The sequence below is a fragment of the Ceratotherium simum genome, chromosome 16 (genome assembly GCF_057802395.1).
Source record: "Ceratotherium simum simum isolate JZ-2026a chromosome 16, ASM5780239v1, whole genome shotgun sequence".
In the NCBI taxonomy this organism is placed as follows: Eukaryota; Metazoa; Chordata; class Mammalia; order Perissodactyla; family Rhinocerotidae; genus Ceratotherium; species Ceratotherium simum.
The window spans coordinates 3,814,631-3,827,174 of record NC_141915.1 but is presented as its reverse complement, the minus strand read 5'-3'; positions in this window follow the sequence as shown (position 1 = coordinate 3,827,174).

Below are 12,544 nucleotides of genomic sequence, written 5' to 3'. Positions count from 1 at the left end.
GGTTCTAAATACACAAATTTATAACAGGCAATACTAATCTGTGGTGTTAAAAACTAGATGATTGATAGCTTTGGCAAGACAGAATGGGTACTGGTTGGGGAGGTTCAGGAGAAGGGCTTCTGAGTTGTTAGTTTTATTCTATTTTATTTTCTTGAACTGTATTGTAGTTACAAGGGTGTATTCACTTTGTGATAAATCATTGAGTAGTAGAGTTATGATTTCTGTGCTTTTTAGTGTGTATATTATACATCAAGTGCATTTGAATACATTTTTGCTATTAGGACAAATAATATAAATTATAATAAGACTTTGCAATCTTAGTATTATTTCCATTTCATGAAAAATGGTCACTGGAGGGACTTCAAGCTCAAGTGTTTCACCTATAGAGCTTATGTTTATAAATATATATATTTTTGAAGATCCACAACTGTCTGATTTAATGTCATTTGAGTGTAGAAAAGCACAATTATATTTACAGTTTGTTGAATCCATAATGTTTTAGTTGAAAGTTATCCACACCCATCAATGAAACGGCTTTCACAGAAGAGTCCAATCCATGACAATTGATAGGAATTCAGAAGAGTCATTTCTTCTTGATTATTTATGTAAAATATTAGATTTCTTAGAAGCACAGGCCATTAAACTCTCATTTCAGGTTTTTCTTTCATTACTTTCTGTGACCTGTTATCAGAAAAGATTTTTAAGTTCTAGTATTGCATGGAGGGGATAACTGTGACTCTCATGGTTACCACTGTGGCCATCAAGACAAGGCACATGATTCCCAGGATCCCAGCAATGATCTTTCCTGGAGGTAATGGGAAATCTGCTGTCAGCCAAAAAGTCATGGATCCTCTTTTGGGGACATCTGCTTACTGTCTGAAAAGAGACCTGCTCTGGGAATTGTGGGGCTGAGTAAGCAGTCTCTGCAAAACTGTCTCTGTGTCTGATGCTTGAAATCCATAACAAGGGAAGATCACAAACAGGCTGGGATCCCATGAGCAAGAGCGGGAAGCTCATAAGAAATGAATGAAACCTGTGTCTGTTCTTGTTGCCTCTGACTTTGGTGAGCAGGGTGTCCTGCAGAAGCCAGGACCCTTCATCGTGGAGCTAAACACATGCCTGGAACCCAGGAGAGAGAGAGAGAGTGTGTGTGTGTAACTGTTTTACCTCCTATTGGTTCTCTTTCTCTGGAGAATCCTAATACAGGAATTTTATAGATGACATATAAGTCTTTCTATATATAAAATAGGAAAATATTTATAAAGAAATAGAGAAGAAAATCTTTCCAAATGTAATAAATGTGAAAAGCTTTTCTGTGACTCCAGAACCCTACCCTACAAGCAATGATGTTTTAAGGTAATCATCTCAGAATGCAGCATACTGTTCACAATCATGTAGTAGGTACATCCATATAAAAACAAGTTTCCTCTGCCCCCCACAGATAATAATATCATTGACGGGAATAAATAAAATGGGGAAAACATGTCTAGCAGCGGAAGACTGAGTTCAATTTGGGACAGGTTCAGTTTGAGGTGTTTAGAGAGGTCTTGAGCAGGTTAGGTAACCTCTTTGTACCACCTAATCTGAAAAATGGAATAATAATGTATACATATTTCATAGGTTATGAGAATTAAATGAATTAGTTTATGTAAAGTGCTTAGAACTGAGCCTGGTTCATAATAAATTCTCTACTCGTTGATCATTATGTATCTAGAGCTCACAAGTTTAGTTTGAGTTCAAATAGATAGCAGTTTGGGAGTCACCAGCATAAGGCTGTCGATGACATGGGAGTGGGTCATCATGCAAGGAACAGACGGAGCAAAAGAGAATACCAAAGAAACCTCCTTTAAGACGACGAGAAGGGGACCTAAACACGAGCTATCACGAAGGTAGGAGAACCTGTGGGCCTCGGGCTGGTGTAGGATTAGATGAGAGAGAGGGAACCTTCTCATGCTAAGGGGAGCAGCTTCAAAGTACTCTAACGTTCTCCACTTGACCAACAAGACAGAAAATACTGTTCTGGGTATTGAGAACAGAACTGGGGCAGCACACGGAAGAATATTCGGCTGAACAGCCCAGGAAGACAGTCCTGTTGCAGGGCTGGGTTTTCATTCTAGGACCCGAAGGAAACACGAGCAAAGGCACGGCCACCCGTGCTCCAGCACAGCCCCTGGGACGGAGCGCTTCGTCGGAGATCATGGAGGCCCGCCTGTCCTCCCCGAGGAGCACTGTCCACCTGTGCTTCTCGGTCACCTGCCCATATTGTCATACTCTCACGGTCGCTCTTACCGAAGTCTGTGCCAGTCTCCTATGCGTTCGCCACGCCAAAGGGGCATCCAACACAACAGAGGTCTGCGGAGCCGACAACACCAGTCAGCTCCTCAAACCACAGGCAGAGCACAGCCGGAGGCCCAGGCGGAGGCTGCGGCGCTCGGGCTGCGCACGCGCGCTGGGCGTCCCCGCGGCCGGCTCGCGCCCTGTCTGCGGGCGCCCTCGGGGCACTCGCGGCGCCGCGCCGCAGCTCCCCGCCGCCCCTCCCGCCCTCGGCCCGGACCCGGGCGGGGCTCGGGGCGTGGCCTCTTGCCCTCGGTGGGCCCGCCCTTGAAATGTGAGCGGGCTGAGGCGCTGGGCTGGGCGGCGGGGCTGACGCCCCTCTCGGGAGTCACGAGGCCGGCGGCTGCGTGTGTCTCCGCGCCCAGTCAGGGGGCTCGAGCCGCCGCCCCGGAGAGCCCGACCCCGACTGCGTGGACCCGCGCCCCAGGTCCCCTCCAGGCCCGGAGAGGAGGACGAGGCCAGTGGGAGAACCGCGGCCGGGCTTCTGAGAAGTGCGGGGGGCGGCGTGTGCGTTGCTCCGCGGGTCTCGCGTCTGCAGACCTGCGCTACCTAACAGGTGGGCGTGCTCCTCTGACCTGAATCAAGTCACTCTTTTGTAAGCTCTTTATGCAGAGACAGTTCGGATACTCGTTTTAAGTCTCTGCCCTGTCCCCTGACATAGTATTATGATTGCGTCAGTTGGGGACGGCTAGACTGGGCTGTGCCCATGAAGACCACAGCGAGGACATGCTCTCTTGTATTTTACACAGCACTTCAGGTTTAGGAATCACAGCAAGTGAAGTTTCTCCCCGATAAGATCCCCAAGGTGCTTATGCTTCAGCTAATCTTGGTCATCTTGCTGGAAGAAACCAAAATTTGTAAAGTTACAACTCCCTGAAATAATCCTGGGAAAGGATTTGACACGTGAAGTATCTGGGCGTTTACAGGATGGCAGAGGAGACTTCCTATGTTAGAGGGAAAAGAGAAACATATAGAATGGTTTGCCCTGTAAAATGTTAACCAGGGGCCGGACCTGGGGCGAAGTGGTTAAGTGCCGGCGCTCCGCTGCTGGCGACCGGGGTTCAGATCCTGGTTGCCACCAAGGCACTGCTTGTTAGGCCATGCTGTGGCGGCGTCCCATATAAAGTGGAGGAAGATAGGCACAGATGTTACCCCAGGGCCAATCTTCCTCAGCAAAAAAAAAAAAAAAAGGAGGATTGGCATGGATGTTAGCTCAGGGCTGATCTTCCTCACAAAAATAAATAAATAAATAAATAAATAAATAAATAAATAAATAAAAGTTAACCAAAGCCCTGAAACTGAACTAAGTTGCCCAGATCACTTCCAGGCATTGTTAGAATCAAGACACAGACTCACCAAGTCAAAGAGCATACGATTTTAAGTTTGTATTATATATATAATATTTACTCTCAAATTATCCCCACAGTGGTTATACCAATTTATGGTGTTTTTATTTTTAGTGGTTATACTCACCACCAATATATGAGAATTCTCGTTTCCCCACATTCCTGCCACCTTTGGTATTGCCAGACTTTTTTATTTTATCACTTTTTTATTAATTATTAATGAAATTGAGTGTTCATTTTCATTTCACTGATGATTGCTGGTATTGTCTTTTTTAAGTTTATTGGACATTGCTTTTCCTGTTGTGAATTGTCTACTTTTGCCATTTTCTTTCTTTAATCATTAATTTTTATACAAGATACAAATAATGCATAAATCAATTTTCACTTAAATGAAAACAAAACTCCCAAGCATTATGGACAAAGCTAAAGCCTCCTTTGATCATTGCCCCTAATATCAATTCCTCATCCTTCCTCAATGGTAGCTACCATTGTCGCTGGAGTATATATTTTTAGAATTTTCAAAAATACTTTTACAACCTGAACCCACTAATCAATAATATCACCTCAAAAAGACAACCAGAAATGAGCCTTATGATATGCAGTGGGAATCCTGTGAAGGATTCTTGTCTAAAAAGTTGAACGTGAATCTAATCAAGCGTCTAGATCCAATTGCCAGTTTACAGGAAATGTTGGAGGACAAAGGAACAAATTAAACAATAGGAAAAACCAATATCACCCAAATCAGAAAGTGGGACATTCTACAGTGCAGATGACACTCTTTCTAACAAATCAATGTCAAGGGGGAAAAAAGGAAGAGGGGATGATAACAGAATAACTGAAGTTTGAGAGACATAAAAAAACAAACTCAGTGTGTGAACATTGTTTGGATTTGAATAACCAACTGTAAAAAGATAGCTTTGAGTCAATCAGGAAGAGATATTAAGAAGATTAAGAGAATGATAATAATAATTATTGATTTTGTAAAACCTCCCGAAAATAGAAGTCCATGACCAGACAGCTTCCCTGGTGAATTCTACCAAACATTCAAAGAACACTTAATATCTATCCTTCTCAAACTCTTCCAAAAAATTGAAGAGGACGGGAAGCTTCCTAACCCATTCTATGAAGCCAACATTATCCTGATACCAAACCCACACAAAGACAACACAAAAAAAGAAACTTACAGGCCAGTATCACTGATGAACATCAATGCAAAAATCATCAACAAAATACTAGCAAATCAAATACAAGAATACATTAAACAGATCATGATCAAGTGGGATTTATTCCAGGGATGCGAGGATGGTTCAGTGTCTGCAAATCAATCAACATGATATACCACATTAACAAAATGGAGAAGAAAAATCACATGATCATCTCAATAGATGCAGAGAAAGCATTTGACAAGATGTAGCATCCATTTATGATAAAACCTCTGAATAAAATGGGTATAGAAAGAAAATACCTCAACAAAATAAGGGCCATATATGAGAAACCCACAGCTAATATCATTCTCAATGTAGAAAAACTGAAAGCTATCCCTCTAAGAATAGGAACCAGACAAGGATGCCCACTTTCACCACTCCTATTTAACACAGTATTGGAAGTCCTAGCCAGAGAAATCAGGCCAGAAAAAGAAATAAAAGGTAACCAAATTGGAAAGGAAGAAGTGAAACTGTCACTATTTGCAGATGACCCAATTTTATATATAGAAAACCCTAAAGAATCCACCAAATAATTTTTGAAATAATAAATGAATATGGTAAGATTGCAGGATACCAAATCAACATACAAAAATCAGTTGCATTTCTATGCACTAACAGCAAAGTAGCAGAAAGAAAAATTAAGAATACAACCCCACTTATAATTGCAACAAAAAGAATAAAATACCTGGGAATAAATTTAACCAAAGAGATGATTTTAACCTGTACACTGAAAACTATAAAACATTGTTGAAAGAAATTGAAGAAGACACAAAGATATGGAACGATACTCTGTTCTCCTGGATTGGAGGAATGAACATAGTTAAAATGTCCATGCTTCCTAAAACAATCTCCAGATTCAATACAATCCCTATCACAGTTCCAATATTTTTCACAGAAATAGAATCCTAAAATTTATAGGGAATGACTAAAGACCCTAAATAGCCAAAACAATCCTGAGAAAAAAGAACAAAGCTGGAGGTATCACACTCCCTGATTTCAAAATATACTACAAAGCTATAGTAACCAAAACAGCATGGTACTGGCACAAAAACAGACACACAGATCAATGGAACAGAATCGAGAGCCCAGAAATAAACCCACACATCTATGGACAGCTAATGTTCGACAAACGAGCTAAGAACATACAATGGAGAAAGGAAAGTCTCTTCAACAAATAGTGTTGGGAAAACTGGACAGCCACATGCAAAAGAATGAAAGTAGACCATTATCTTACACTGTACACAAAAATTAACTCAGAATGGATTAAAGACTTGAATGTAAGACTTGAAACCATAAAACTTCTAGAAGAAAACATAGGCAGTACGCTCTTCAACATTGGTCTTAGCAACATATTTTCAAGTACCATGTCTGACCGGGCAAGGGAAACAATAGAAAAAATAAACAAATGGGACTACGTCAAACTAAAAAGCTTCTGCACAGCAAAGGAAACCATCAACAAAATGAAAAGACAACCTAACAATTTCGAGAAGATATTTACAAACCATATGTCTGATAAGGGGTTAATCTCCAAAATATATAAAGAACTCATACATCTCAACAACAAAAAAACTAACAACCCAGTTTAAAAATGGGCAAAAGACCTGAACAGACATTTCTCCAAAGAAGATATACAGATGGTAAACAGGTACATGAAAAGATGTTCAACATCACTAATTATTAGGGAAATGCAAATCAAAACTACAATGAGATATCACCTCACGTCCATCAGAATGGCTATAATTAACAAGACAAGAAATAACAAGTATTGGAGAGGATGTGGAGAGAAGGGAACTCTCACACAGTGCTGGTGGGAGTGCAAACTGGTGCAACCACTATGGAAACCAGTATGGAGATTCCTCAAAAAATTAAGAATAAAACTACCATACAATCCAGCTATTCTGCTGCTGTGTATTTATCCAAAGAACATGAAAACATGAATGCATAAAGATACATGCACCCCTATGTTCATTGCAGCATTATTCACAATAGCCAAGACTTGGAAGCAACCTAGGTGCCCACCAAGGGGCGAATGAATACAGAAGATGTGGTATGTATACACAATGGAATACTACTCAGCCTTAAAAAAGGATGAAATCTTGCCATTTGCGACAACATGGATGGACCTTGAGGGTATTATGCTAAGCGAAATAAGTCAGAGGGAGAAAGTCAAGTACTGTGTGATCTCACTCATAAATGGAAGATAAAAACAACAGCAGACAAACACACAGAGACAGAGCTTGGATTGGTGGTTACCAGAGGGGTAGTGGAGAGGGAAGAGGGCGAAAGGGGTGCTTAGGCACATGTGTGTAGGGATTGTAATTAGTCTTTGGGTGGTGAACATGATGTAATCCACACAGAAATCAAAATATAATGATGTACACCTGAAATTTATATAATGTTATAAACCAATGTTAGCTCAATAAAATAAATACATAAATAAGAATTATTGATTTTGTTAGATGTGATAAGGGCATGGTGATTTTTTTTAAAATAATTTTATTTATTTACTTATTTTTTCCCCCAAAGCCCCAGCAGATAGTTGTACGTCATAGCTGCAAGGGCATGGTGATTATATTGAAAAATTTTAAATCCTTATAGTTAAAAGATTCATTCTCAGGTATTTACAAGTGAAATGATATAATGTCTTAGAAAAATAATGGGGAAGGAGTAGATAAAACAAAATTGGCAAAATGTTATTGTTGAAGCTGAATGATGAGTATATGGAGGTTTATTAGATTATTCACTCAACTCTTAAATGTATAATTAAAATTTTCTATAATAAAAACTTTTAAAAGTACGTCTACATATATTCACTAACTCCAAAAATCATATAATAGTACATAGGGGTATTTTTACAAAATGGTATTATACTGTGTCTAATTTGCAGCTTGTTTTTATTTTCAATGTATTTTTGTGGTCTATCTATGTTGAGACATATAATTTTAGTTTCTTTCTTCTACGCACAGTGTGGTGTTTCATTGTGTGACTATGTCACACTTTTATTTAGTCATTCTCCTATTGACCTTTATGTTGTTTCCATTTTTCCCCTAGTACAAACAAAGCTGCAATGACCATAGAATAATGTTTCTCTACAGATAGCGTGTCTCTAGAAGTACTGTTTCTCTGGAGGTAGAATTGTAAGTTCATAGGATATACCTATGTTTGGTTTTAATAGATATTGCCAAATTTCCCCTAAAGTGACTCTAACCAATTTACAGAATGAGTAGCTACCTACTCCCTTGTCAAATCAGATGTTACCAAACTTTATAATTTTCCTAGTTGATGATATCTTGTTTTAATTTGCATGTATTTGATTATGAATGATATTGAACATCTTTTTAGACATTTATTGGTTATTTTTATTTCCTGTTATGAATTAAAATGGTTAAAAATAGCTCTTTTCCTTACTTCCCCTAAAACATAAAATGATAGCTACAGATAGTGACTATCAGCCAAACACAGAAAAAAAAAATTCTGACTGGCAGTGGTAATATCAGATATTGTAGAATTAAAGACAATATATTATATTAAAAGACCTCTATTAATAGAATATATAATCAATAATGAAGATATACTCATGGATGCACTGAATAACTTCAGAATATATAAAGCAAAAGTTATCTGACATACAAAGAAAATAGAAAGGCATAGCTGCTGGGGGAGATATTCTCTTCTATCAGTCTATGACATAAATCTGATTTGAAAAATAGGAATGTAGAGGGCTTAAATAATATATTTAATAAGGCCAAAATTATAAATATAAATATAAATATGTATCTTGAATTTTGTATTACATGGAGAGAATACACCTTCTTTTTGAGCATTCGTGGAACATACACAAAATTTATTACATATTTAGCCCAAAGGAAACCCTAGTAAATTATAAAAATTAGAAATTGAAAGGATTACACATGGTTTTACAAGCTAGTTCAAACCTCTCCTTCAAGTTAGAGATAAATATTATGTTATATAAACTATTCAAGAGAACAGAATAAGATGGAGCAGCTTTCCTACATGTGAAGCTGAAATTTTCTAAATATTTCATAAATTGATCCTTCATATGTTTCTTAAAAGGGAAGGAACTTACTTCTACATTAAAAGATAGGGCGAAAAAGAAGTATTAAATATATGATCTTCTTCATGTGGTGAGTTACAGACAGAGGTGAATGGAGCAGTGGTGAAAGCATGGGTATTAGATCTCATTTCATATCCTGTCACCACAATTTACTAGCTGTATTACTGATCCCAGAGATTAGGGACATAATCCCCATCAGCCTCAGTTTCCTTATCCTGAAAATGTACAAAATTATATCTCTTCTGTATGAGGTTGAGATAAAGATTAAGTGTGATGATAGACGTACACCTTAATATAGTTCCCTCGAACAAGATAGGTGCTCAGTATTTTTTCCCTCTCTTTCCTGCACCTGTGTTCTAATTTCCAGAGCATGTCTCTATTTTGTGGATACTACTGCCTCTAGTAGAACAGTGGAAGTGTTGAGACTCCTGGCAGCAAGGACCAAGGATGCCCCGTCAGCGATCTGTGAGGAGATGTATCAGCTCTTGCGAGGTGGTGGGGCCTGCCGACGTCACACTCATCTGAACTGATATGTCAGGATTTCTAGTTCAGAGTGTCTGTGATTTTCAAGGGAGGCCTGATTTCATTTTTGTCATCTTCAGGTAAATGTCTTCTCAGGACTCTGCCCTTCAAAGAGGAGTTCCCAGAGGAAGAGATTATGGCTGCTCTGCATTTATCAATTTTATCTGAGGTAGGTTGTGCCTTTTTCTGTTTTTAAAAAGTTGTTTTGGTTTTCATTGGATAATGTAGACATTTATAAAGTAAGGAGTGAAGTCTCTCATGCCTTCAGCCTGAGTAGGACTGAAGCAACCATTGTAAGCAAGTTTGGCAATATGACCTTTAGGATTTTTATCCTGCTTGTGTGTGTGTGTGTGTGTGTGTGTGTGTGTGTGTGTGTGTGAATAGGTGCACCCTCATTCTTTTAAATGATTATATATTGCATCATATGGTTGTACTGTAATTTACTCATCCATTCCCCTTTTGATGGATGACATACTTGCTTTTACACACAGTGCTACAGCAAGAATTCTTGCACAAATATTTTACAAATTTGTGTTAATGTGGTATAGATCATAAGATTTTCATGTTGAAGATTTTGATAGATTCTTCAAAAATGCCCTTCAAAAGATAGTACAATTACATTCTCACCATGAATGTAACAAGAATGAGAATACCCATTTCCACCACCTTAATGAGCATCTTTTTAAATTTATTAGCCTTTATGCATAAAGAGGTCTCTAGAACAGTAGGAAAAGATATAAATAAGTGTGTGTCTATCTTTTGGGAGATATCTATATCTATATGTATATCTATATCTCCCAATGGAAAAGTAGTTTTCTGGACTTTGGGCCCTTTTTATAAAGGACTTTCCTACTCAAATTTATGAAGCGATTCCTTTATTTTCATTTAGTATTTTTATGGTTTCATTTGTACGTTTGCAACGTGGAATTTTTTTTAGGGATCAATGACGTAAGATCTATTTTTTCAATGGATAGCCAAATGCCTCCATAACGTGTTTTAAATAATTCATATTTTCCCCAGTTATCTGAAGTGCTGCCTTTATTATAAACCAAACTGATCTAAGTACCTGCTACTGTTTCAGTACTCTTTATTGTTTGACTGATTTATTTGCACATTTGTGCACCAGGATCACACTGGTCTAATTAACAGAGGTTTAAAGCACTTTCAGATATCTAGTAGAGTATGTCCCTTATATCTTTCTTTTTCAAAAATTTCTTGGCTACTCTAGCACATTGACTTTACTACAAGAACTTTACAATCAACTTGTCAGGTTCTAGAAAATATGCCATTATAATTGGAATTATATTGAATTTATAGATTAATTTGGAGACGATTGATGTATATCTTGAGTCTGCCCATCTAGGAACATGGTATGCATTTCCATTGTTCAAGTTTTTAATAGCTTTCTTCATATAAATATCCTCAAGTTTATTGCTATGTGTTTCATAGTTTTTGTACCTATAGAAATTGGACCTTTCTGAAAGTTCATTTTATAAATGGTTACTGCTGGTATATATCACTAATTTTACATATATCCTATTGCTTTTCTGGGTGCTAGGAGTATTCATTGCTACTGGGTTGCCATTACATCTAGGCTTCTTCAGGCAGAGGAATGAAATTATATATTTTTAAGAAGAGGAAAAATAAATCGATGAGTTCACACTGTTATTTCTAATTCAAATTTTAAATTATAGTTTTAACTTTAATATCTTCAGTTTTATACTTATGTCTCTTTTCTTATGCTGAAAATTTTGATTCCCCAACAACATTAATGTAATTACTTACTTACTTTATCCTAATATATACCTATAATAGTTTCAAAATTCAAACTTGAATAAGTTTAAGATTATTTTGCAGTTCTCTCTGTCCTTAAGGTTTATCTCTCTGGGGATTTATAATCAAAATACTTTGTAGTAAGGACAGATGGAATAGTTCTTTTATCTGAGTGGTATCCAGTTAGGTTCATTTCTCTCAAGTTGTTTTAGTATTTTAGGGATTGCCTTTTTTTAAAAAAATTTATTTTTCGATTATATGAGACATCTGGAAGAAGTAATGCAGCCTTGGTGACACCTTGATTTTAGGACTTCTGACCTCTAGAATGTAAGATAATAAATTTGTGTTGTTTTAAGCTGTTAAGTTTCAGATTTTTTACTTGGTTGGTGGTTACATAAGTATTGACTTAATTATTATTACACTTTACATTTATGCTTTATGTGCTTTTCTATAATAGCATTATTTTGCACATATGCCTGATTTAATCCCATTCTGGGACGGCCAGAAGTCTTTGATAAGAGTATCACTACAGAGTAAAAGATCAGGTTCTCAAAATCTCTCTGGAAACTTGGTGCTCAATTCAGTACTCTGTTTATGCTTTATGAATAAATCGTATGTATTGGATGTATTGTTTCTCTTGACATTGATGGAACAGATGACTGGAACAAATAATCACTGTATATTAGTGAGAAAAAAAAGACAAATCCTAAAGAATTGAATTGAGATCCTAGAATGACTAAATCTTTTATGAGTGCTTCACCAACAATCATGTTTTCAAAGGATATTGGGAGATACTTTGAAGTGAGTTTAAAGTCACTCACCTTCAGTCTGTATTGTGCTTGTTTTGTGCCTTAAGAAGAGTTACATGGGTACAGCATAACTTGCTGTATACAGTCATAGCTCAGTGTGAGATCCAGAAGCCAAATTAGCTCTTTTGATGTCATCTGCTGTGACCTTCTGCCTGGAGCCATTTTGGAAGTACATGTTTACTTCAGGAGAAGGGGAAAATTTCCTTGTTTTGTTTGTTTCTTCACTACACTCAGCCCCTATTAAAGGGCCTGTAGTTAGCAAGCGCTCATATTTATTGAATGAATTCTTGACACATTCTTGTTCAGTATCCCACATATCAATCTATTTCAAAGTTTGATTGATTTACATCTAAAATATAATTCAGCTACTTTTCCCAGCTCCAATGTGATCATCCTAGTCCAAGCTGCCATCTCCTCCTGTTTGGAGTCATGAAATGGCCTCTTGACTGGTTTTCCTGCTTCTACTCTTGCCCTTCACTG